General features: G+C 41.1%; 1 long non-coding RNA gene across 3 annotated transcripts in view; it reads right to left on the bottom strand.

Moving 5' to 3' along the window:
- The window catches only part of LOC139185770 (uncharacterized), a 595,360-nt gene that overhangs the window by 51,408 nt on the left and 519,237 nt on the right, over window positions 1-24,715 (bottom strand). For all 3 annotated transcript variants that reach the window (XR_011569255.1, XR_011569254.1, XR_011569256.1), the window contains one exon: window positions 1,674-1,812. This is a non-coding gene — a long non-coding RNA (uncharacterized lncRNA). The remainder of the gene's footprint in view (window positions 1-1,673; window positions 1,813-24,715) is intronic.

Below are 24,715 nucleotides of genomic sequence, written 5' to 3'. Positions count from 1 at the left end.
TTTACCATCTCACTGCTCAAAATCTCTGCCCCCATGGACAAACAAGATCAGAGAGGAGTAAGATTTAAGTTATTAGTCACACACAATGTGAAATCAGTTTGATTAGCAGTGGATTGGAGTTGACACAAACCTCTCAAATAAATCATTTTCGATTGTTCACATTTCATATATTCACATCACTTTTGAACTCAACCACATGGTCAACCTATTGCTTGTTGAACCACAATGTATTATTTGTAATGCTTCATACTATTTTACCCTAACCCAGTGGCTCTCGACTGGGGGCAATTTTACTCCCTAGGGAACGTTTGGCAAGGTCTGGAGACATTTATGGGGAAGGAGAGGTACTTCTATGGGCATCTAGTGGGTAAAGAACAGAGATAATGCTAAACATTTACAGAGCGCAGGATAACCCTCAAAACAAAGAATTAAATAGTCCCAAATGTCAATAGGGATGAGGCTAAGAAGCCCTACTCTAACCCCTGGAAATAAATCTTAACTCTTTCTTGAAGAAATAATGATCAGTCAACCACAAGTTCGGAGGGAGAAAGTTTAGAAATCTAATCATGATGACATTTTCTTACATGGTGTTCTAAGTCACTTCAGTTGTGTTCAACTCTTTACAATCCTATCGACTGTACCCCACCAGGCTCCTCTGTCTATGGGATTCTCCAGGCAGCTGGAGTGGGTTTGCTATGCCCTCCTCCAGGTGATCTTCCCCACCCAGGGATTGAGCCCGCATCTCTTATGTCTCCTGCATTGGCAAGTGGGTTCTTTACCATTTGCGCCACCTGGAAAGCCTTTTCTTACTTTGGGTGACCCAGAGACACTGCCTCATGTGCCCACTGATAAAGACCTGAGGGGGGTCAGAGAACACTGGGTTTAAAATGCTCACACTAAGGAACTGAAGTGAAGCGAAGCTTCTGTGAAGCTTGCTGTGTGTTTCCTCATAAAAACATTATCAGAAATGCATTGAAGGGAAACATTAAATTCAGTTCTATTCAAGTCAGTTGAACTAGGAGCTCTGAATTGCTCAGCAGTAGGACAAGGAGGAGCGATGAGTTCCAGGTCAGGGTGAAATGGAGCAGAACCTTGGGGCCCTTAGCCCCCATGTCCTCAGTCTGCCTTTTGTCTGAGGAAAAACTTTAGCCAAAATACAAGTGTAATCAGAGAAGTGAGAAAAGGCAGAAATAAAGGAAAACAGTCAAAAGAGATCAAATAATAATAATTCAGTCATTGAACAAAGTCAAGGATCTTTAGTTCCTTCTCAAAGGCTATAGACAATATTCTGAGCTATATTCCTTGAGCTTTTATAGATATTAAAACTCCCACCAGGTAGAAGAAGCTAACTACAAGATGACAGGACTGTAGCCATGACATAAGCAGTCACAATTCTGAGAGCTGGCCTCAAAGAAATTGGAACAAACTGACCCTGGAATTGAAGATTAACTGTACTGAAAACACTCAAGATGACACTGATCAGACCACCACACTACTGATGATTACTGTCAGCACTGTCTGTGCTCTTTCTACATGTAGCCCCTCCCTCCATCTCTCAAAGCTCTTGCTCACTGATTGTTATTTGAGGGGAGTCAGCCTTTGGACAGGAGTCTGCCCCACCCCCAAACCCATTGCTAGCATCCAAAATACAGCAAACTTTCATTTCCACCAACCTTGCCTCCTTATTGGCTGTTGAGCAGCAAGCAGCTGGACCCCCACCTTCAGTTACAATGGAGGCAATCGGGTCACTGAGGGCAAATGCAGTAGAGAAAGCACGGTGGACAAAAGGACAGGACGTAGATTTTAGTGCACCTGGGAAAATATAAAAATTGACTAACATGAGCTCTAAATGTTTTCATTCAACAATTGTTTACTGACATCCAGTGGGTATACAGAACTGTGTAATGTTAACAGTTGTCTTCCACCTTTATAGCTCCACCCCAAAAGTACCTTTAGCATATAATCATGCATAATGATATATACACAGTATATGTAAATCCATATTTTCAATATTAGTAAAATATAATTTCTCATCTAAAAATCTAGATATTCTAATATTATCTAATGTTTTAATATTATCAAACATGCTCTTTCTAACCCTTGATGCGTAAACATCACTTTGAAGAGTGCTGCCCTAGGAATCACAAATTCAGTTCTTCACATGTACACCACCAGTTGGTGGTCTTCATGAGGTCAGCAGTTACATCTTTTTCCTTGTGTTACTAGGGCTCACAACAAAATAGGGATTCAATACCCGTTTTATTCGATCAATAGAGTTGGTCTATAAGAAGTTGATCCAGTTAGATGGAATATGACAGGTGCACCCATAGCTAACTATACTACAAGGTGGAATTTTAATACAGTAGTGATTAAGAAAAAAGCAGATTTGCTTCTGTCATAGACATTTCCAAGACTTACTCTGAAGCTTGACTGAGCAGTGCACAAATTTTCCTTCTATTAATATTTCTAATTCTTAGGTGGTCCTTGGAAGATGATCACAAAAGAGTGCTCAATTAAGTTTTATAAGATTTAATTAGCTGATTCCATATTGCAGATAAATCTAACATTGGACTCCACTGGACTTCTAGATTCCTCTAGGATCAAGATGAAACCATTCAATTAGGAATCACATATACCCCTGTCTCTCCAAAATGAGTTTAATTCTTTATTTAAGTCAAGCAGGATTCTTTGGCTTATCCCTTCTTAAACTAATAAGCTTTTTCAATCAATCTGTAACCATGGTTGACATACCATCAAATACATTTATCCTGCAAAAATTTGAGCCATTATCATGGCACTTTTAAAGTCATTTGGAACACCTTGGTATGCTTGGTAAGCCATTTGGTATTGTTTTGTTTGCTGGAGTTTATGAACAAGTGGACTGAACCAAAAGGTGAGTATAGTCTCACTTTGGACAAGCAGGGAATTTTCTGCATAGTGAGAGAATAAGTCATCACTACCCTACTTCTGCAACAAATTAATTTTACTGATTTATTCATTAGTTTAACTTTCAAGTGTTTTGTAACATGGAACCTCCTTACTCACTAATAATACTGAAGAGAACCTGCATAACTCTTGAATATAAGTCCTCTATGAAATAAGTTGAAGGAATGACCTCTTACTGATGGAGGCTTTAGCTTTCTCTCTTACCTTAGAGGACCAAGCCTGTTATATGGCACGTTCCCTCTTTCCCTTAATATCATTAAACTTGTGTGACATTCACTGCACACTTACTATGTTCAATGAGTTGCAATTTCATAGAATCTGCCATTCCTGGAGAAAACTGCTTCCCCAAACAGTCTGAACGCACAGATACTGTCCAGTCAGAGAGCCATCAGATAAAGTCTTTTCCTTTGTATAGCTTGCTGAATGTAACTATTGATGATAGAACTGTGAAACTGTACTACCCCAAATTACTGAGCAATATCTGCTTATTGACTTAATAAACGCAATATGGATTGAATGTCTGGCACATAGTACACTCTATATAATAACACACCAAAAATGATCCTATTATTATCTCTATCTTAAAGGTAAGGAAATAGGAATGAGAGATTAAATATCTTGCTACAGTAGGTCACAAGGTATAAGAAGGAGCAGGTACCGTAAGGGGCAGAATCTGCACTTATTTAGCGATACATATAATACTAAAGTCATTATTACATGAAAAACCAGTCCACTTTAAAAACCAATGTACATCTGATGGGGCTTTAGAGTTTGATTGCAGAATTCTCTGAAAGAGGGTTATTTGGAATGTAATTAACATGACAAACAAGGGAAAGACACAAGTTTAGCAAAAAGCTCACTTTGAGTGGATAAATTTTTCTTTTTCTTTTTTTTTTTATTTTAACAAGAAAGCCTGGATAAAAAGCACATAAAATAACTGCTGACTGAGTGGAGCTCTTGAGCTAAGGGCTTGTGCTGCGAAAATTCTACTTTGTCTAGCAAACACTATCAGACAGAAACCTTGAAAGAGGAACATTTATTTTTCTCATTTTCTAAAACAACAACAATAACAACAACAAACCCACCAGCTCTGACCCCATGACCTCCCTGATAACAGGGAAAGACACACACGGGAAGGAGGAATACAGAAGCCAGCTTCCACTCTGCCAGTGGGTGCTCTTGTTCCCAGCATCTGGGAGTAGGGAGGTGAGTGGATACATGGGCAGGATTAACTGAGAGGCACTTCTAGGTGTAAGCTTCAAAAAAGTAACCCAAATCCTCTGTACATCAATCAATTACAAAGTCCTCCCTGAAAATTCAGTTGGTAAAGAGTCCTGGAATGCAGGAGACTCTGGTTCGATTCCTGGGTTGGGAAGATCCCCTGGAGAAGGGAAAGGCTACCCACTCCAGTATTGTGGCCTGAGGAATTTCATGGGGGGTCTCAGAGAGTTGGACACGACTGAGAGACTTTTATTTTCACTTCCCCACAGTGAAAACAGGGATTTCATGTCACCATCTCTTCTGTCACTAAGCCAGTATACTATATACTATATAGACTAAAGACTATATACTAATCCTCTCCTTTTCCAAACACAGCCACATTCAAAAGAGTGAAACTTGCTGCTCAGTCATGTCTCTTTGTGACTCCATGTACTATAGCCCTCAAGGCTCCTCTGTCCACGGGATTTCCCAGGCAAGAACACTAGAGTGGGTTGCCATTTCCTTCTCTAGGAGATCTTCCCGACCCAAGGATCAAACCCAGGTATCCGTATTGTAGGCAGATTCTTAACCGTCTGAGCCACCAGGGAAACCCCAGTCACATTCAAGAAGAAATCAAATGTAGTGACTGGTATTAATATGATTTGGAGGAAACTGTGATTGCTTCTAAAAGGCTACAGTTGAGTGATAGAGACCATGGGCTCTGGAGTAGAACAAAACCTTCCTCAAATAGTAACTCAGCAATCTACTGACTGTGTAATATTGGGTCATAATACCTCTCTGATTGTCTGCTTTTCCTCTTTAAAATAAATGTAATTCTTATGGGTCCAGATTTGAGAGGATTAAATGAGACAACATGGGAGCACATTGCTTGGCATACAGTGGAGTATGAAAAAAAATGTGAATTTTATCATTACATTAGTCCAGATCCTCCAAGAAACAGATGCCAAGATGGGATTCAATGTGTAAGAAATTTATTAGAGGAAACATCTGTGAAAGAAAATGGAGAGAGAGGCTGGAGAGACAGTGGAGCCTTCAAGACATGATATAGTGACCACAAGTGAAGGAGAGATACAAGGAAAAGAAGACTGACTGAGAGAATCTCAAGCCGCCGCGCATCTATTTCTAAGGAAAGTCTAGTAAGCCATCATGCAGTCCTTGCACCTAATTTGCCCATCAGAGGATTCTAACTCTACTAGGAAAGAACCTGCTTCATTAACAGGGCCAGGCTAACTCAGGCTAGAAGCAGCCTGTGAAAAGCACAGACTGTCACAGACTACACTGGATCACCATTGTAGCATTTGAGGTTCTGGATCAGTTCTGTTCCTGTCATCAAAGAGGTACGTTCTCATAGTAACCACAAGTATTATTCAATGCACATCTTTAGGCAGACCACATGTTACTGCTTCAGAAAAAGCAGAGGAGGCAAACAAATAAATAAATTGGAACTATGGTACACATAGGGTGCTGTGTTCAGTCGCATCCGACTCTTTGCAACCCCATGGGCAGTCACCCATCAGGGTCCTCTGTCCATGGGATTTCCCGATCAAGGACTGGGTTACCACTGGAGTGGGTTACCATTTCCTCCTCCAGGGGATCTTCCCCACCCAGGGATCAAACCTGTGTCTCCTGCATCTCCTGCCTTGGCAGGGAGATTCGTTACCACTGAGTCACCAGGGAAGCCCACATATAGAGTACTATATAATATAAAGCAATGACAAAGTCAGGGTACCTTTTAGGTTACGTGTTTATTACAAAGATGGAAAGAAAGTCACAGGAATATAAAGGGATGCCATTTCAAATTCTAAGATGATTCTTACTCTGATTAAAAGCAAGTTATAAAAGCAAACAATTCTTCAAAACTGCTTTTTGCCAATCCCTTCCAGCTTAGAACTGACTTTCACAAACAGCTAGATTTCCATAAATTTATTATTATTCATTTGTTTCCTTCTGATTACATGATTATGTAGGTTTCAGCTTTTTTTCTGGTCTTGCACCTCTTTGAGGATCTGAGGAAAGTGCTCATCTTCTCTAGCACCCCTAATGTGCACAGACAGCCATGCAAAATAAAGGGTACAATTCCAGAGGGCTTGTGAACCCTCTAAAATCCATCGCTGCAAGGCTTAACAGGACTTGGTGCTTAAATCTATAAAGGTATTAACCTATATGCTTGTAAACAATATTACAATGCTTGGACTAGGTTCTCCTGTGGGTTAAGACAACCAACCAGATAGTTCTATGATGGCATCATCTTGCTTTTTGAATTCAACATCTCAGGGCACACGAAGGCATCACACTAAGGCATCACAACCAAGCCATACTGAACTGGAACACCGTATGTGGATATACTGATACACTTCATAAGCAGTGTGCTGGCTTGGGTAAGGAGGTCTTCCTTATCCCTTTGTTTCCCCACACAAGGTGTCCAGTTTGGGATGGAGGTCCACACACTCGAGGATATTCAATTACACTTCAAGATCCTTCATTTTAATATATTCAAATTTAATATTACACTTCAGTTCTGAGTCTAGCATTATAAATGTCAGTCACCTCACATTTGGCTCTCTCTGCCTTAGTTAAGTGTTTATGTTTTAGACCCCAGCCCCCTTCTTCTCTCCTTAGACACACGTGGCTCCAATTGCTCTTCTGTAGTTCATCAACCTATAACCTTTCTGGGAGGAATTATAAATAAGAGGGACAAATGTATGTGTGTGTTGGAGGGGGTGAATAAAGGAAGTTGTTTAAGAAAATTCGGCCACTACTAGCAATGTACTTGGGCCTGGATTCTCAGGCAGAAACTGTGTGAAAAACAACATTCATCACCTTACTGGTGTTGGACCCACACAATACCTGTGCGCAAGGGGGTGAATTAATTATTTTGCAGGGAGCCAACTGTTTTTCCAGCAGTGGATGCCTCCAATTACTCAGTCTTCAAAGCGCCTGCCCAGCCTGGCTGCCTTAACTCTTCATTTTCTTTCTTTTGGAGGGATTCAAGCCAACACTTCAACCTGGCAGTCTTTTCAGTAAAGAACATAGGAAATGACAGAGGTCTGGAAGAATACATTTCCGCCAAAGCTGGTGACCAATTAGTTGCTTGCCACTGACTGTCATTTCCCTGCTATGAGTGCTATGTTCTTGTAGCTTGGTGATAGACACACTGTTTATTTTCCACTTTACAGTCTTTGCTGATACTCCGAGTCCCACACAGCTGCCTTTAATGCTGCTCTTCTAGAAAGCTGGTGACAGGGGAAAAGATAAAAGGTATGTGAGAGTGGCTAAATGGCAACCCTGAGCAGACTTGTCTTGGGTGTACAGCAAAGAGAACAGTTATTTTACTCCCTCACCTTTTATTTTAATGCTTCCAAATGAAACTGTGGAAAACACCCAGTCCATGAGGTTAACGCTGAAAGACATAAGCACTGTGGCTAAGGACTCTGTGAGGGTTATTAAGCTGTTGACAATATGAAAATCAGACACAGTCACCACTGGTTCCATAATTGTCTCCTGTTGACGAGCAACTTCCCCTCCACACCACCCCCCCACACCCAACTTTTATGATTCATCATATTTATTTTTCGTTTCCTCAAGCAACATTTTTTATTAGTTGCACACCCACTGCAGAAATTTAATTTCTGCAAGAGAACAACAAAGCAGTTGATTATTATTATGGAGAATCTGGTACAACATCCAGTGAAATAAAATCTATAAGGCATTAAAATGACAGATTAGGCAAGAGCTGTATTCATTTACAAGTGTTAGAACATCATGCTAATGACTCACAAGCACAACATAAAATGAAAATCAACTCTTTCATGCTGCTTTACGGAGGAACACTGCAAAGCTCGCAGGAACAGAAGCCAGAGTCGCTGTGAAAGAGGCACTGTCCTTTTGTGGCGCGCTCACGGGTTCATCCTTGACGAAACACAAATAAACACACTCCTCTCATGCACAGCCGGAAGCACTCCATGCTTATCCTTTGGTCAGCCCAAACTAAACACTGCTAATCCCGGTAAGGTTTAAAGCGTTCATATGCACCTTGTTGCTTTTTAATGGAGAATAACACTTCACCTATTAGGCAACCTCCACTTTTTATATCCTGCCGGGAGACTGAAGAGAAAGCAGAGAAAAGGGCTCCTCCTGTGATCAGCAACTCAGTTCTTATTCCACACAATAAAGCCCTCATAATTTATATTTACTTGAATCACTCAGAGCCTATCAACTCTTATTTTCGATGTAATATTTATATTGCATGTTGTAGCTCAAGGTAGATAAGAAGCAAATGACAAGGATGTTAGAGACTATGAGGCCAAAACTTCTAAAAACTAGAGTAGTTATCCTGATAAGAGCACAGACATGAAAATATTATAGATAAAATGTCTCAAATAATCTCCAGGGCCACCATACCTGAGGGGAGAGAGTTCTCTAAGAGAACAGAACTAATAAATTCTGCTGATAATATTGGCCTGCACCATCCAAAAATAACTGAGTTTCAGCTTTCTCTTTACTTCTTGGAAGGGAAGTATGTAACACATTTCATAGGAAAGTCCATGAAACTATTTAAAATATTAAAAATGTGTTTGGAACCAAAATTTCATATATGTAGAAGAATTTATTGTTCTGACAATACTGAATTTGAAATGGTATGGCTCATACATTCTATAAATACATCAGTTCAGTTCACTTGCTCAGTCATGTCCAACTCTTTGCGACCCCATGGACTGCAACACGCCAGGCTTTCCTGTCCATCACCAATTCCTGGAACTTGCTCAAACTCATGTCTATCGAGTCAGTGATGCCATCCAACCATCTCATCCTCTGCCACCCGATTCTCCTTCTGCCTTCAATCTTTCCCAGCATCAGGGTCTTTTCCAAGTCATATGAATATGTATTCTTGAGAATACACATAATGCACAATGCATTTATAAAAATATATATACACATAATGCTTTATTATATATTACTAATTATATGTGAAATAATCCCTGTGCTAGAAAAACAAATGGCATGATTTTTATTAGTGAACTTTTGGAGACTTGTTTCAGGTTGATTGAGCAGTTTTTTTAGAAGGCAATTTAGAAGGCAATATCAGACATCAGAGCTTCCTTTCCTTGAACCCGAAATTAAAATATACAAAAGTCTGATTTCTTGGCTCTATCATGGGTGGCACTGAAATACCAAGGGACTTTAAAATGACTCTGTCAAATAGCTCCTCTTAATACAGCAGACAGCAGTAGGTTATACAGTAGAGGGCTCTCAATTCACATCAACAAAATCTCCCACACCATTTGCCAGCTACACCCATTCCCCTGGTCGTACCCATGAGAGACTCTGAGGCTCAGGTGTCATCACAACTTGTAGTACCCGTGTAATATCACTACCCATTTTCTTCTGTTCAAGGAAGTATACTGGGATATAAGTGAACCAGAATAGAAATCTGACTTGGTATCATTTATAGAAATACAGAAAGATAAGATATGGGCAGACTTTGCTAATTTAGTTATTAATAAAAAAAATCCCTCCTGAGACAACTTGGGCATCAAAGTTGGGGAAGAGCTGACACGGAGGAAGGAGAATAGGGTTGGTGGCAGGGGACCTGTCTTCCAGTCCTATCCGTGGGTCCTGGGCAGCCCAGTTTCACCTCTAGGAACTGTAGGAGCCTATAAAGAAGGGACTGGGAGAGTTCCAGACTCACATACCTCACAAGGTATCATAAGAGTAATAAAGATCATATGATGTGGGACTTCCCTGGTGGTCCAGTGATTGAGAATCCACCCATCAATGCAGGGGACACAAGTTCGACCCCTGGTCCGGGAAGATCCCACATGCCATGAGGCATCTAAGCCCATGTACCACAACCACTGAGCCCGTGCTCTAGAGTCCATGCTATACAATAAGAGAAACCACCACAATGAGAAGTCCGCACACCGCAAAGAAGAGTAGCCCCCTCTACTGCAAATAGAGAAAAACCCACGTGTAGCAACAAAGACCCAGTGCAGTCAAACATAAGTAAATAAATAAATTAATTAAAAAGAACCCCATGATATCAGAAGGGTACCATAAAAAGGAAGCTGGTATTCCTGTCAAATAATGGGCCACGTTTTGCCATCAAACACTTCCTCTGTGGTTGCTGACTCCTATAACTCTAACAAACCCCCTTCATTTAGAAGAAAATAATGAATTTGGGACTCTCCTGCACTTATACACAGAGTCCTTGAAGCAAATGATGCAACATAGCCTATGTGATGAGGCAACGAATGAACAGGCCAAGAATCACGAAATCATAGATTTTAGAGGCAGAATACAAGTCTGAGAAACACAGGCTAAAAGAAATGCCTGGAAATGGGAAGAAGCATCAATATAGGAGGTATACACAGATCTTATGTTGCACCTAAAGTTTTAATAAAGAAACCACCATCCCCTGCGATGGAGTAGGAAGAAAAAAAAAAAAGAAAGAATGTGAAAATACAAATGAGCTCTGGCCCTCTCCCCACTGACTGGCTGCTAATTTCTTGAACTTCACCCAGGCTGTGTGTCCAACAGACCACATGGTGATTGCTAAATTGCTCAATGACCACAAGCTACAACCATGGGGAAAATATTCATGAAAATTAACATCCCATTTAATACTTACCACATTTCCAGCCAACGCTTTGTGTACCAGAAAGTCCTCAAACTGGCTCCAAAACTTTTCAATTCCTGACAAATGCACTGGCCCCTCTCCAAGGAGCTGGGCAGCAATCTGTGCTTTGTGCTGGTGTGTGGTGGAAGCAGCATTGCTGGTGGGAGAGCCAGTGGGTGGAGGCGTTCTTCTCAAGAAAGAGAAAATCTGAAGACCAGCGGTCTGGGGGACTCAACGAGGTACGAGATCACTAACTCTCTGCATGGCAGGGGGCAAGTCTGAAATGCTTTCATTATTTTTTTCAAAATGAATGGCATGTCATAAAAGCCAGAATTTTGAGATAGTAACAAATACCCAATTAATTTTGTCTCATTCGAGAAGAAAATGCACATTTGTTTTTAGCTTATGAGGGCTTCCTTGGGAATAAAATTTCTAATATATGAGCCCTTCAGGGCTTCCTTAAAAGCAAAACCCACCAAATTAATAAAATTAGCCTTGTCTTCTTTTTGTGAGCTTGTTGCTATGCTATTATTTGTTGGTCTTTCCTACCTTCTTCACAATGCATACAGTACTTCAATCATGACTCTATGCCAATAGCTTCAAAAATCTGAATTTATCCTATGAAATTCACCTTACTGTGACCCAGGCTCGCAGGTGTAGCCACTGAATACCCACCTCCTCCTCTCATTCACATGGATTGATTTCCCTTAACTACATTAAGAAAGCATAGCTATCTGCATTTCTTAAATATTTTCAAAATCCCTTTACATACATGTTTTCATGAAAAAGTTGGTTTACAGGGAAGGCTGAACACATTAAAATGGATTTGACTCAAGACTTGATTTTCTTTAGGCTTCTTTATGTTCTCTGAAATTCTAGATGTGCATAAATGATTATTTTTTAGTGGTACAACCACAAAGCAAAGCGTAAGCTGGTATCTCACCTCTCTTTCCATCCTTTCTTGGACTTAGGGGCTTTGCACATACAGTATAGTCACCGCACAGGTTTGCTGATGGTGATGATGCCATAACAACATGTGTGGAAAATCCACCCAAAGCAGGCATGTCACGTGTGGAAACAGCCTTGCATAACCAGTGTCGAAGGTAGAATAGTCTAGTCACCACTTTCTCTTGCCCTCAAGAAAGGAAATCCACAGAACGAGATGACTACAAGAAGATTCAACCAGAAGCAAGAGAACTTTGTTTTACTGCTGCTTTGGGGATTAGCAATGTGACCAAGATGGGCTAAATCATATCCTCATGGCCACTCACCCGGTAAACTGGATCATTTCCAATATCTTTTTCACCACTAAATCCCAAGTTTAGATAATCTTTTCATTATCTACGATTAAACTAAAAAATTCTTCAGAACATCTAGGTCACTTCACCCCTTTTGGGCAGGGTCTTTGACCAAGAACATACTATGGGTTCCTTTGGTTGATACTAAGGTTGAAAATACCTAGATGATGAATGCTAAAAATTCTGGATGATTTGATTGAGTTTTCATTTTTAGATAGTGTTTAGATTAGCTCTTAGGATGTTGTCAAGAGTTTCTTAGTTTCAGATCCCTGTATCCTGTCTTGTAGAGATATTTAGCAAAAAGGGACTCTCCAAGGGCTACTGTGCAATTCCACAGTGATTGCAGACCTAGGAGCAGGAGGCCCTTGGGGAACCTAAAAGCAGCTTGCTCTCTTTTAAGTGTGGTTCTCCAGTACCAACCACTGATGATTCATCTGGCTTCACAGCAGCAGAACATCATTTTTAAAGGAGGCACAGAAGAGAACCATGGTGTTCAGGTAAGGACACTTCAAGCATTCTGTGTATGTAAGTTAAGCCACAAAGAGAGTTCTGAATCACAGTGCAAACATCCTCCTTTAGAAGCATCATAAAATCAACTCTAAACTCCCACCACTAGTTGCTCTAGACATTATCCAAATGCTTGACTGGGTACATTTTAGAGAAACTGACTCACTTGATGATCTCCAAGATATGACCTGCTGTAAAAAAAAAAAAAAAAAAAAAAAAATTTGCCAGAAGACAAAGAGTTGATTGCCATTTCCTTCTCTAGGGGATCTTCCCGACCCAGGGATCGAAGCCAGGTCTCCCACATTGTAGACAGACACTTTACCATCTGAGCCACCAAGGAAGTCAGATGATAAGCAATGGATTGTTATAAGATGTTCTGATAAGACTAGATTTTTAAGTGACTTTAAGAAGTTGCCTAGGTATGTAAATAACTAAATCAAAGATAAGTTTATCTCTGGTCAGAGAAAATGCTTGAATTGGTGGCACCTTCCTTTTCCTTTAATTAGCTTTAATGGATTTTAGGATTTGTTCATTATTGACCTAAAGCCATGGAACCCATGGGCTCAGATTATGAGTAAATCCTGTATTTGTATCAGGCTACATTTTGTATCACCTGTGTAGAGAGGTGACACAATCAGATGTTCGTGAACTTGTACGCTGGATACAAAAAGACTCAAGTTCTAACCTTTCCTCTTGCTTCTGTGACTTTGTGCAAGTCACGAAATTCTCAAGGTCTTGGTTTTTTTCCACCTGTAAAATGGGCTAACATTCTCCACTGCACAATACTTGATAAAGCTTAAATGATAGAAGTTCTGTTGACATGGTACCTTGCACATAGAAAATAATATGTGGTGAAAAGTGAAAGTCACTCAGTCGTGTCTGGCTTTTTCGACCCCATGGACTGTAGCCCACCAGGCTCTTCTGTTCATGGGATTCTCCAGATAAGAATACTTCCCAATCCAGGGATTGAACCTGGGTCTCCTGCACTGCACGCAGATTCTTTACCATAGTTACTATTACTACACATAGGCTTCATATTCTTCATATTATAGTTGTCTTTTGATGAGTTCAGGCACTGTGGATGGCCTATTTACATGTGAATTACAACCAAACCAAGTCAGGTTCTGGATGAAAAGAAAGGACTTTGGCTATGTCCACATGGCATTGGAATTGCATGATAGTTGAGACTGAAGAAAAGCAAAAGAGGACCAACACCTAGATTCGAAGACTAGCTCTCAGTTCCCCGGCGGGTAAAGATTTCAAGGATCCCCCAACCTGCTTTTCAAGTCAGGAAAACACCAACTGAGTGTGTGCAGAGAGCAGAGACAGGAAAGGACAGGCTATTGGCTTAACTCTGAAGTATGATCAAGCCCAGATCAGACCGGTGGGCAAAAAATCTTAGTACAACAGGCAAAATGCCCTTTACAAAAAAAGAATGATGGAGTCTTTCTAAGAAAGTTCCTGAAATCCTCTCAGTGGGAGAGGGCTCTTTAAGACAGCTGGTGGGCCTTTTTGGTTATGCAAAAGTAGAAACTTGATCAAACTGTATCTTGGGAAAACATAGCATTCAACTGTTAGGCAAGCTATCTTCACAGGAATTTTCAGTTTTATTCAGTGGACTAGGAAGATGAGGGTGGGAGAAGGCTGGAAATCTGTGGGGCGAGCAGAGGCATTCAAGATTACAGTAGAAAGAGCAAGTGCAATGACCGGAGACTGAGCCCTAGGGGAGAACATGGCCAGCTGGATAGGCCCTGCAGTGACCACATTTAAGACTCAGAGGAGCAGAGATGTCACACAGTCAATTTAGAGTTGTTTTCTGTCCTGTTCTGGAATCCTTTTTCACTGTTAGAAACTGTCAATAAATACATACTATGTATAAAAACTCATTTTTTTGTGGTGCTTGAGGAAATGAAGACAATGCTCAGGAGTGCAGCTGAGCTTTGTGGAGACAGTTCAGAGAAAGGGAGAATTTTGAGTCAGGGTGCTGGAAGAACATAGCATTTCCTATTCTCTCTCCACATTCCCAGAAAGCTTGGGGAAACCTAAATAATGGAGGTTGAAGCTGCTTCATTTTTATCTTAAAAGAATGACACAGGTACGCTGGAAGTTATTGTGGATATCCAAGTTGTAGTTGTCTGTCAGGACAAGAATAGGAAGAGGTGTCACAGGGAAAAAATCTCTCCCCCATCGTCCGCTTTACTGTGAAACATGTCCTGATGTCAGGGTACTTGGGAACCAAGGAGAAGAGGTCTTGGAAAGGTTCAAGTCCTCCGGAAAGAAGGCCAAAAACTCGAACACAAACAAACAAACAAAAGGCAGAAGGGAAATGATGCCAAGAATTTCCTAAACTAGCCGGGGGAAAACACACAATGGAATTCAATTTTAATATGAATGTCTCCTGCTGACAAATGCAGAACAGTTGAGATCCATCTAACTATCTTGAGAACTCTGCCCTATCAGAAGCTGAGGAAGAGTGGAGAGGGCACAGGTTTTTGGAGGTGGGGACTTGGATTTGAACCCTGGTCCTGCCATACTTGATTGATATGTAAACTTGTACACGCAGTGAACCCTCCAGACCTCAGTTTGCCTAGATGTAAAATGGGAAGAATATTCCCCATAATGATCTGCACAAAGTCTGTGCTTAGTAAGTGGTATGTGGGATAATTTTTCCACAAATTCCCTTCTAGACTACCCAACACACTTGTATTAGCTCCTCTAGAAATGGTCCAAAGAAGACTCATGCCCTTGGCCTTTAGTCAGCTCAAGTAGATCAGTGATCAAAGTCCATTCGTCAACCCCAGCGTCTTAGAGGAATAAAAAGGCATCTTACTCACCCTGTGCAAAAGCTTCTCTTTGCTTTGCTTTTCCTCGTTTGTTTGTTTTATTTTTTAAACAGCCCTTTCTAATTCCAGAAAAGCTACCAAGCAGCACTGTTAGCTATACAATTTTTTACACAAAATATTTATCATATGAAAGAGCTATGAAGCTTAATCTGGAAAAAATAAACAAAGTGCAAAGGAAGAAAAAAAATCAGGGCACACAACATTTAAAATAAACTTTAGAAATGGCAGCGTAGGAGAGCTTTTTTTTTTAAGTCATTTGATTTAGTAATCTGTTGAGAAAATTAATGATCCAAACTAGTAGAAATGTTAGCACTTTTTGCGACACTTTCCCACACCAGCTCAGAGGATGCGCACCGTCAAAGCTGGATGGCATAAGGGGAACCCACTGTGAGGGATCTGGCTCCGAATGTGCCTGCAGGAGGAAAGCGTGTCCCCTCAGTGTCCTGAGCGCCTCTGACGGCTGCTCCACCCACATAGGTCGGGCCCCAACAGCGCCTTTGAGGAGGGCAAGCATCAGTGAGGGAAAGGGACCCATTGACCACTTGCAATACAGTTGTAGTCTCTGGCACTCCTCAGCTCGGGCCAGAGGAGGGTGACCAAATATGGCTGGTCTCATTTCATTGCCTTACTGGCCCCCAGCATGGTGGCAGTAACTTACTGGAAACTTGATGCAGGACCAGAGCTTATGAGGAAAGAGAACCAGGGAACAGTGAGAATACTATGGGTCCCAGACCCATCCCGGGATACAGAAGGGTTTGGCCAGTGCAGGCTTACCAGGGCTCTGAGGACACGCTGAGACCCCTGAGATCAGAAGCAAGGCCTGGACATGCCACGTAAACTCTGCAGCGTAACATGTTAACAGGACGAGATTGTTGTTTCAATAATCATTACAGCTACAATTATATTCCCTCTGACTAATGGCGCCCGATTTTTGTGCTATACTGTTTGGAGAATTTTTACCCGAAAGTATAATAAGCTCAGGCAGGAGCCCTTCAGATGGTAACATGGCTCAGATGATGTTGTCAAACACCATTATTGCACTGAAGTGCTCATTATCTCCCCATGACATACCAAGTATTAGGCTGGACCATATATGTTTTTTTTAAAGATCTTCTGTGGTCAAATACTGGCAATTTCATGGGCTCATTTAATATTTGTTAGATGATGTCTCTCTCCCATCTTAAAATGTAAGCTGTGTGAGAGAAAGGACTTTGCCGTGTTCACTGCTATGTCCCCGGGACTTAGAACAATGCAGACAACGTTAGTAGGCATTCAAAAATATTTATGGATTGAATAAGTGAATTCCATTGACACTTAACAAAAATCTTTCCTGTGCCAGGCACAGAAAAATTCTCCTGTACTAAGAGAAAAATAAAATTATGAAAAAAAAAATTTGTTTTAAAGAGCTTGAGTTCTTCTGGAAGAAAGAGACTTAAATCAGCAGTTACAAACAGCAGGTAAATGTGTGACAGAGAGAAACCCAGGATGCTAGCTAAGCCTGCAGGAGGGTAGCCGTCCTGGGTGCGGCTGGGGGATTGGAGGGAGTTGCCAAAAGAGGGCTGAGGTTTAGGTTCCCAGTTACAAAAGACGCCTATATTGACATCTGGAGAGTAAAGGAGAATTAGGCAGGTAAAAAAAGAATCAGGCTGGTGAAAACACAGCCAGATTTCTGACGTCAAACATGTTCACGTCTAGCTTCACCCATCCAAGAAAAGCAGGCATTTGCCATCTACCATGAAACTGACTGAATATACCAAAACAAGTCTTTCAGTTGTTGCTATCTGGGTAGCTTATTTGGACCTCTGATATCTGTAAGAACAGAATAAATCAAAGCTATGGGAAACAGGCAAGGCTAACTGGATTAAATAGGCAAAGGAATTTGTATAAATGTCAGCAGGGGCTGGGGTGCCATCCTAGAAAGAAGTGTGCTTTTCCTTGCAACTTCTCGATTTCCTTACATCTTCATGAAATAGGAACTAGTGTTTGACCTGTTATGGATCTGTTTGCTGTCTTGACATTTAGTACCTCTTCTCTGTTTCTCTCATTCCAAACACTTTAGGAATACAGAGATTTTCTGAGTTCCATGAGAAAAATCATCATGGTTACTAAGAACATTTGTTCTATCAACTGCATTCTACAGGTAGAATCTCATCTCTGGGGTGGGTGACTCTTTGTGACCCCATGGACCATAGCCTACCAGGCTCCTCTGTTCATGGAATTCTCCAGGCAAGAATACTGGAGTGGGTAACCACTGCCTTCTCCAGGGGATTTTCCCAACCCAAGGATCGAAACAGGGTCTCCTGCACTGCAAGCAGATTCTTTACCATCTGAGCCACCAGGGAAGCCCCCATATCAGGGCAGGGCAGGGAAGGGTTGTGGACCACACAGCTGACATTGTGGAGAAATACAAGACAGGATTTCAGGCTCCATCCCTGGAAAGAGAACACGATCTTGTAGGTCTTGAGATTACACAAACAGGACCCTCTAGAGTGTGGAACAAGAGAAAGTCATGGGAGAATGAAGCACTTGGCCATGAACCCCCAAATACAAACTATATCTCCCAGACTTCAAGTTTTGCTCCTTTCCCCATCCTTCCCTCCCCCGGTTCCGGGTACTCAGGGGGGAAGGACCACATCATCTCTGCCTGCAAATCCCCAAATTGTTTCCTCACCATGGCTATCCCAACCTGGCAAGGAAAAGAGCTACCGTCCTCACAAGCCCATGATGCTTCCAAGCCGGTCCTTCCCTGGAATGGAATCCAACCGTATAAAAAAGCAGCTTCTTCACAGAACAGCTTTAGCCCCGACTGAGCCTTTGGGAATGGAATGCTACAAACTGTGATGCTTCTATTGTATGAGCAATTCAATGGGCATTTCATTTCCAGTCGCAATCCAAACTAAAGTCAGCCTGTACAAGCTGCCTTGCCGAGAAACAGCAGCTTGCATTAAAATTACAATTATATTGTTTTGCCATGTCAGAAGCAAAGGTTAAAATCATATCTTGGCCGGACATTGTTTCTATAATATTGGCCCTCTGCAAAGCTGCCGTGCAGATGAGCCCAGAAATGATGATGTGAAATATTTCTAATACAAATTTTATTTTTATGTGAAACTATTCAAATGCTGCTGTACAACATGAACTACCTGAACCAAATCAAATCCTCAGGTCAATTCCTTCTTCCGAGTGCGCCTTAGATAACAAAGTCTTGTTCTGCGAATCTGTTCAATATATTAAAGTTGATTCACTCGGACAGTGTGTAAGATATAATACATTAATCTGGGCCATTTCAATTTCTGAGGCTGGGACTATAAAACTGGTGTGCTGCATATCTAATTTTTTTTGAATACCTGATTTATGCATTCCTCTGATGCCGAGTGTCGATGGTATGGTGGATGCGGCTGCTACATTAACAACGGGCTGCATCAGCACTCAAATCTTATCTTGTTAAATCAGACAAATGTAGCTCAATGAAAAGGAAGGAATAAATGCCTGGGATGGTTGAAAGGAGTGAATTTTAATCCTGCTTGTTAGGGAACTTTCATGGTTTGCCCTGGATGACTAAGGTCGGGGTCCCCCTGAGACACTGGGCACCATGATTTATATTTATCTGTGATACATATATATGAAGCATATATATATATAAGAGCATATACATGAAGATACCTTATGCAAACTGGCACACACCCTTATCGCAGACACTGTGCTGTCAGATGCAGTGCCTATATTTTACAGATGCTGTAAAATCGCTATTAGATAGACAATTGGTAGAAATGGGTCCCTTTTTAATATTTTCATTACAAGTATAAAAACTGCTCCTTTGTGCATAATTTGCTATAATTTTCATCAAAAAGAAGTTACCATGAAGGCTAAATATCAGGAGGATGGAACAGCTTATCACAATCATTATAAAAACAATGTTTTCAGGAACTTTCGTGGCACACTGAATGCTGCCACTGTTCTATAGACAGGCAATTTTAATTTTCACTGAAATGTCCCTGTGTTTGCATGATCAACAACACCTTTAGAAATTATCTTTGCACCATACAGGAAAAAAGTTTTATCCACGTGTTTGGTACAAATGACCAAGGCATTTGTAATTAATGAAATACACTTTAGAAATGAATTCTTAGGGACAATCCTGCACAGCTAACCTCTAATTTAAGTCTCTTTCTCTTAAAATATCCATGTAGTTCAGCTCCAGAGAATGGAAGTCAAGTGAAATCCTTTATTTACCCAAGAAAATAAGTTTGGAAAGATAACAGTAGCATGGTGCAGAGGTAGAAATGCACTGCCCATGAAAATGCAAGCATCACAAAATAGAACAATTACAGAAGAGTCTAAGCTGGAGCTGGAATTATTTAATTGGCTCAAAGCTGAACTTGCCTTCTCACTGACACTTTGGGAATGTATTATTTAACCATAAATCAGTTGTGCTCTCATTGGCTTCTCCCCTTCTTTAGTGTTTAATTATAGAAGGTGTATGCATGGAACGTTGGTGCAGGGGGAGGAACTCTTGTAGACAATAGATGTACTCGTACCCCTCTCCTCCCTGTGTGTGGTCTTGTCCCCATGCCCAAGGTCTTGGTCCCCTACCTGCAACATTGCTATCCATCAGTGTGAATGTTAAGTATTCCAGTTGATTAGGACATATAACCAAATGGACTGGGGCAAAGCTTCCACACAGGTTTTAGAAACATAGACTGCTACAGCTAGGAAGGATCAGGGAGAGCTTCTTATCACATCTAGTCATTTTGCAGACGAAGATATTGAATTCAAGAATGAAAAAAGCCTTGGCCAAGTTCAAAGCCAGGACTAGACTCCAGTCATCTGATATTCACATCCACCGCTTCTTGACTGTACCAGGCAGCAAAGATTCTCCACCTCTCCTGTAGCATCCATCCCCACAACACCAGCCTCAAGCCAGAGTCCCTCTTTCCTCTTACACAAATTAGTGTTCTCTAGACATCTCATTAGCCCCTCAATGTGGACTAGTGGGGTTAGTTTAGTCGCGAAGTCCTATTGAACTCTTTGCGACCCCATGGAATGTAACCCACTAGGCTTTTCTGTCTATAGGATTCCCCAGGCAAGAATACTGGAGTGGGTTGCTATTTCCTTCTCCAAGGGGTCTTCCCGACCCAGGAATTAAACCTACATTTCCTGCTTAGCAGGTGGATTCTCTATCACTGAGCCACTCATGTGTTTGAAAAGTCATGAAACCTCAACCTTATCTTAATAGTAGTAAATGTGAGTCATGTTTGAGCAAGATTTGGTGAACAAAAACATGAAGTCATTGAGCTTTTAAATTGAAGGACTCATTAAAGCTCTTCTCATTAAAGGACTCAAAACCCAGTTTTAATTTGATAGGATGTAAATAATTTCTTTAAAAGAATCAATACAAAATTTGGTAGCAAGCAGTTTCAGGAGATGGAGAAGGCGATGGCACCCTACTCCAGTGTTCTTGCCTGGAGAATCCCAGGGACGGGGGAGCCTGATGGGATGCCATCTATGGGGTCGCACAGAGTCGGACACGACTGAAGCGACTTAGCAGCAGCAGCAGTGTTAGGAGAATGGGATCCAGGAGTCTGGGCCATGGTGATACCTGGGTCAGAGGGAGCAGAGCTGAATGACAGAAGTCACAGGGCAGAGGCAACAAACTCCAGCTCTTTGCTGACTACCAAGCAACCCCTGTGTGCAGTGAACAAGGGATCAAGTGTGGAGAACACATGAGAAAGTGACTTTAAGGCTGATAAACAAAACAGTCTCCACACTAGGCCTTCAGGTTGTTTCCCTGAAGGGTCCTGCCTGGATCTCCACTGGGCTAAAAATGGAAAGAAGATGCTAACTTTGCAGGCTATCATGTCAGCCCAGCAAGGAAAGCTTCAGACATGCAACCACTGAACTCAGTGGACAATGGTTGGGGTGAGACTTTGGCTGCAAGCATACTCTGGAGCTACAAGGAACCTCAGCCATTTCCAAAACACCATCCTTTCTGAGAGAAGTTCTGGGTCACAGAGATGGACAACCCTTGAGGGCAATGTCAACGGGCTGGAGGCAGGGTGCACATGTCACCTGGGTTTTTTTGATTTCGAGAAGGAAAGGGAGACCTGAGCTTGAGCTCAGACTTCATTAGTACACATGGGATGGTGCAGATGTATGAAGAGCAAATAACTTGAGATCTGGGCCTCACTAGATGCTTGAATTTATGTCAAAGTAGCTCCATTACATATGTGTCCCCCTGGGTCAGACTACATTAGCTGCATTCCTCATTCCTCATTCCATACGTGACGAACTGAAGAGTCAATGGAGTGTACTTCAAAACTGTGTCTGTGAAACATGTTTTTAGTGTCCACAGAACTCAGGTGCGGTTTAAGTGCAGGTGCAGGCGTGCAGATCACATGCGTGCATGTGTGCGTGTGTGTGACGGGGGGTGGGGATAAAACATGAAATGTCGTTAAGGTCACAGAACACTGACCTCATTGGCGGGGCTAATTTGATTGTGCGGGAACAATAGCATTGCACTCCTCTGCCAGCCAAGTGCATGCTAATTATGTGATTTGCCCTTGATAAGACCTTGGTGGGTCATTCAGCAGTTGTGATCTGTCACTGACTTCTAATCATGTATTATCGTCTGGGTGAGTCGGAATGGGACCCTAAGCTTTCTGTCTTTACAGCAATGTGGCACTCTAATTACCTTATGCCAAGTGGATATGCAGCGACTGAATTAAGTGATCAGTACGATTGCCTTCACAATCTTCCCTTTCTCCTTTGTGTTGCTTCACGGCAATTTACATTTTAAGACGCTGTGAAGCTTTTGGTGTGACTGAACATGCCACTCTGAAAAAAATAATTATTTTATTTTTAATTTGAGGAGGATAACATTAAATTCAAGCTATACTAGCGTCTTGCTTTATTTCTGTGGCATAGAACCAGACTCTACAAGACGCATCCTGGGAGCAAACTTGTTGAAAGGCATTCTATGGGGAGCCTGGCATTTGCTTTCAAAAAATAAACATAACCAAGGGGATGGGAGGGGTTTGGGGAGAAGAGTGACAGGACTTTCCAACATCCTTCCTTTTCACTGTGCTAATAATTTGCACTTAATAAGCAGACCTAAACATGAACCATTATTTTCTACTTTAAAATAGTGCTTGGGGTCCATCAAAGGGAAATATGTATGTACAAAAAAAAAAAAAAAAACTCAGTGAATAAAATCTCACCACAAAACATATTCATTAACTAGAGTAATGATAAACTGACCTTATAAGCATTGTAAGGTCAGTAGCAAATACCTGACATATTGATTAACTTGCTCCATGACAGTTTGAGGGATCAGCGTGTGATCCTAATTATGGTGCTGCAGCGTGCATTAATTTTTTGATCTTTTAAAATTTTGGTGGAGCTATGATATTATTCTCTATTGTTGCATAGCAACTCTCAAAAACTACAAAGCAATCTGTTATGCTAAACCAGTTGTACCAACATCTGTATTTGCCTAGAGAATGATCTGATGCCTTTTGCAAAGAAAATGCACCGCGACGTTTATAAAATTCGATACAATACAGTGATGTGAATGATCCTTGAAAATGCGAACTCTGAAGTACTCCTTGAAAGTTGTTATAAAACAGCCCAAAAAAAAAAAAAAACAAGAGAGAGAGAGAAAACACCCAACCATCATCACAACATCAGAGAGCAAAAGTTACGGTGCTACTAAGAGGAAATAGAAAAAGGATTTTCAAAGTGTTTCTGCCTTGTATGTCAACATCGCAGCAGAATTCTTTTATAGTAACTGAAAAATCAAACCCAAAGAGGACAATTGAGAGAAAAATTGCAAGCCTTATTTTCCTTGAATCACATGATGTGGAAGGAACATTATTTGTTGAATCCTTGGTTTGTTTGGGTGGGAGAGGGGAGAAAAGAGGGGGTGAGATGGTGAAAGGAGTGGGGTGGATGGAGAAGGGGGGGATGGGGAGAGCCCAGAGAGAGAGAGAGGGAGGGAGGGAAGAAAGAGAATAGGCAAGAAAGAGAGAAACCCAGACTCAGAATATTCTGCATTCCCTGGGTGGTAAAACAGAAGAGCCCAAGGAAGGGAAAAAAAAAAAAAAAACTGTGGAAAGTTGACACAGTCAAGAATAATGGCTAAATCTATCAAGTTTGATCAGGTCTCCTATAATGAAGTGAGGCTTCGTATTCCAAGCAGGGACAATGAAGACAGGAGTCAGGCTCTGGAAATGCACTGCTCACTTTGTGCTTGGAATATGCAGCAGCCAGCAGGGAGCCACCAGATAATTACACAGTATTTGTGCGGTTCCAGGAAGCTTCCTGCGCAGGTTGAATGCCTGTGCTATATTAAAAGGCAGCACAGTGAAATGTTTTTAATGAATATTTTTGTCAGAGAAAGAAAAGGCATTTGAATGATTGTGTGTGTGTGTGTGTGTGTGTGTGTGTGTGTGAGCTAGCGACTGTATGCGTGTTTACGCTTGCGCACGGGAAAACCAGAGGTGGAATATCACTGTCAAAATACAGGTACTGTTATTTATTTTTATTCCATTATTTACCGTTTCAAGAGTGTCACGTTCTTTCAATAATACAAATCACAACATTCAGTTAATGTGATTTAGGGCTAATTGTACATATAATCCCTTAACTAATATTTGCTAATAATATCTTTCAATGAAATAGTACATCCAACAGAGGCTTAAAACAACTTTAAAAAATTCCAGAGGCAAATGAAATGTTTAGACACATTGAATCAGTAAATCCAAAGAAGTAACACAGATGTTGATAGGCTACAAGTCAGTAGCCTTTGGCAGTGATAGCTCTAAAACACAAGAATACATTATTTCAGCATGGTTTCATTCTCACCTAACAGATGTAGATAATCCACTGAATTTTAAACCCACACATTCTGTTCACAATGTCCCTTAAAGTTCATTTTTTAGGGCAAGACAAGCTATAGACACCAAGAGAATTCACTCTAAAAGATGGTGATTTTTGTAAGTCCCGTCTCATTTATCTAATGCCTCCTATATTTCAGATTTTTAAAAATTTATTTGATGAGAAAGTATTTAATTTCCTTCCATTCATTTTCTACTGTTGGTACTATCTATGTAAGGGCAGCTTTTTAAAGGCTAAGTGCCACTCAACAGTTAGCAACAGACATCACACAATAACTTCCTTTCCTAAATTAAATAAATTCTGCATTTCAAACTCTGAAGCTAACAAAAGCATTTCAGATATTCTCCCCTGGAATCAAGTGATTTTTCAGATAATGTAATGATTTATGT

Source organism: Bos indicus, chromosome 11 (genome assembly GCF_029378745.1).
Source record: "Bos indicus isolate NIAB-ARS_2022 breed Sahiwal x Tharparkar chromosome 11, NIAB-ARS_B.indTharparkar_mat_pri_1.0, whole genome shotgun sequence".
Taxonomy (NCBI): domain Eukaryota; kingdom Metazoa; phylum Chordata; class Mammalia; order Artiodactyla; family Bovidae; genus Bos; species Bos indicus.
The sequence above is the reverse complement of the archived record's forward strand: the minus strand, read 5'-3'. Positions and strand labels throughout refer to the sequence as shown.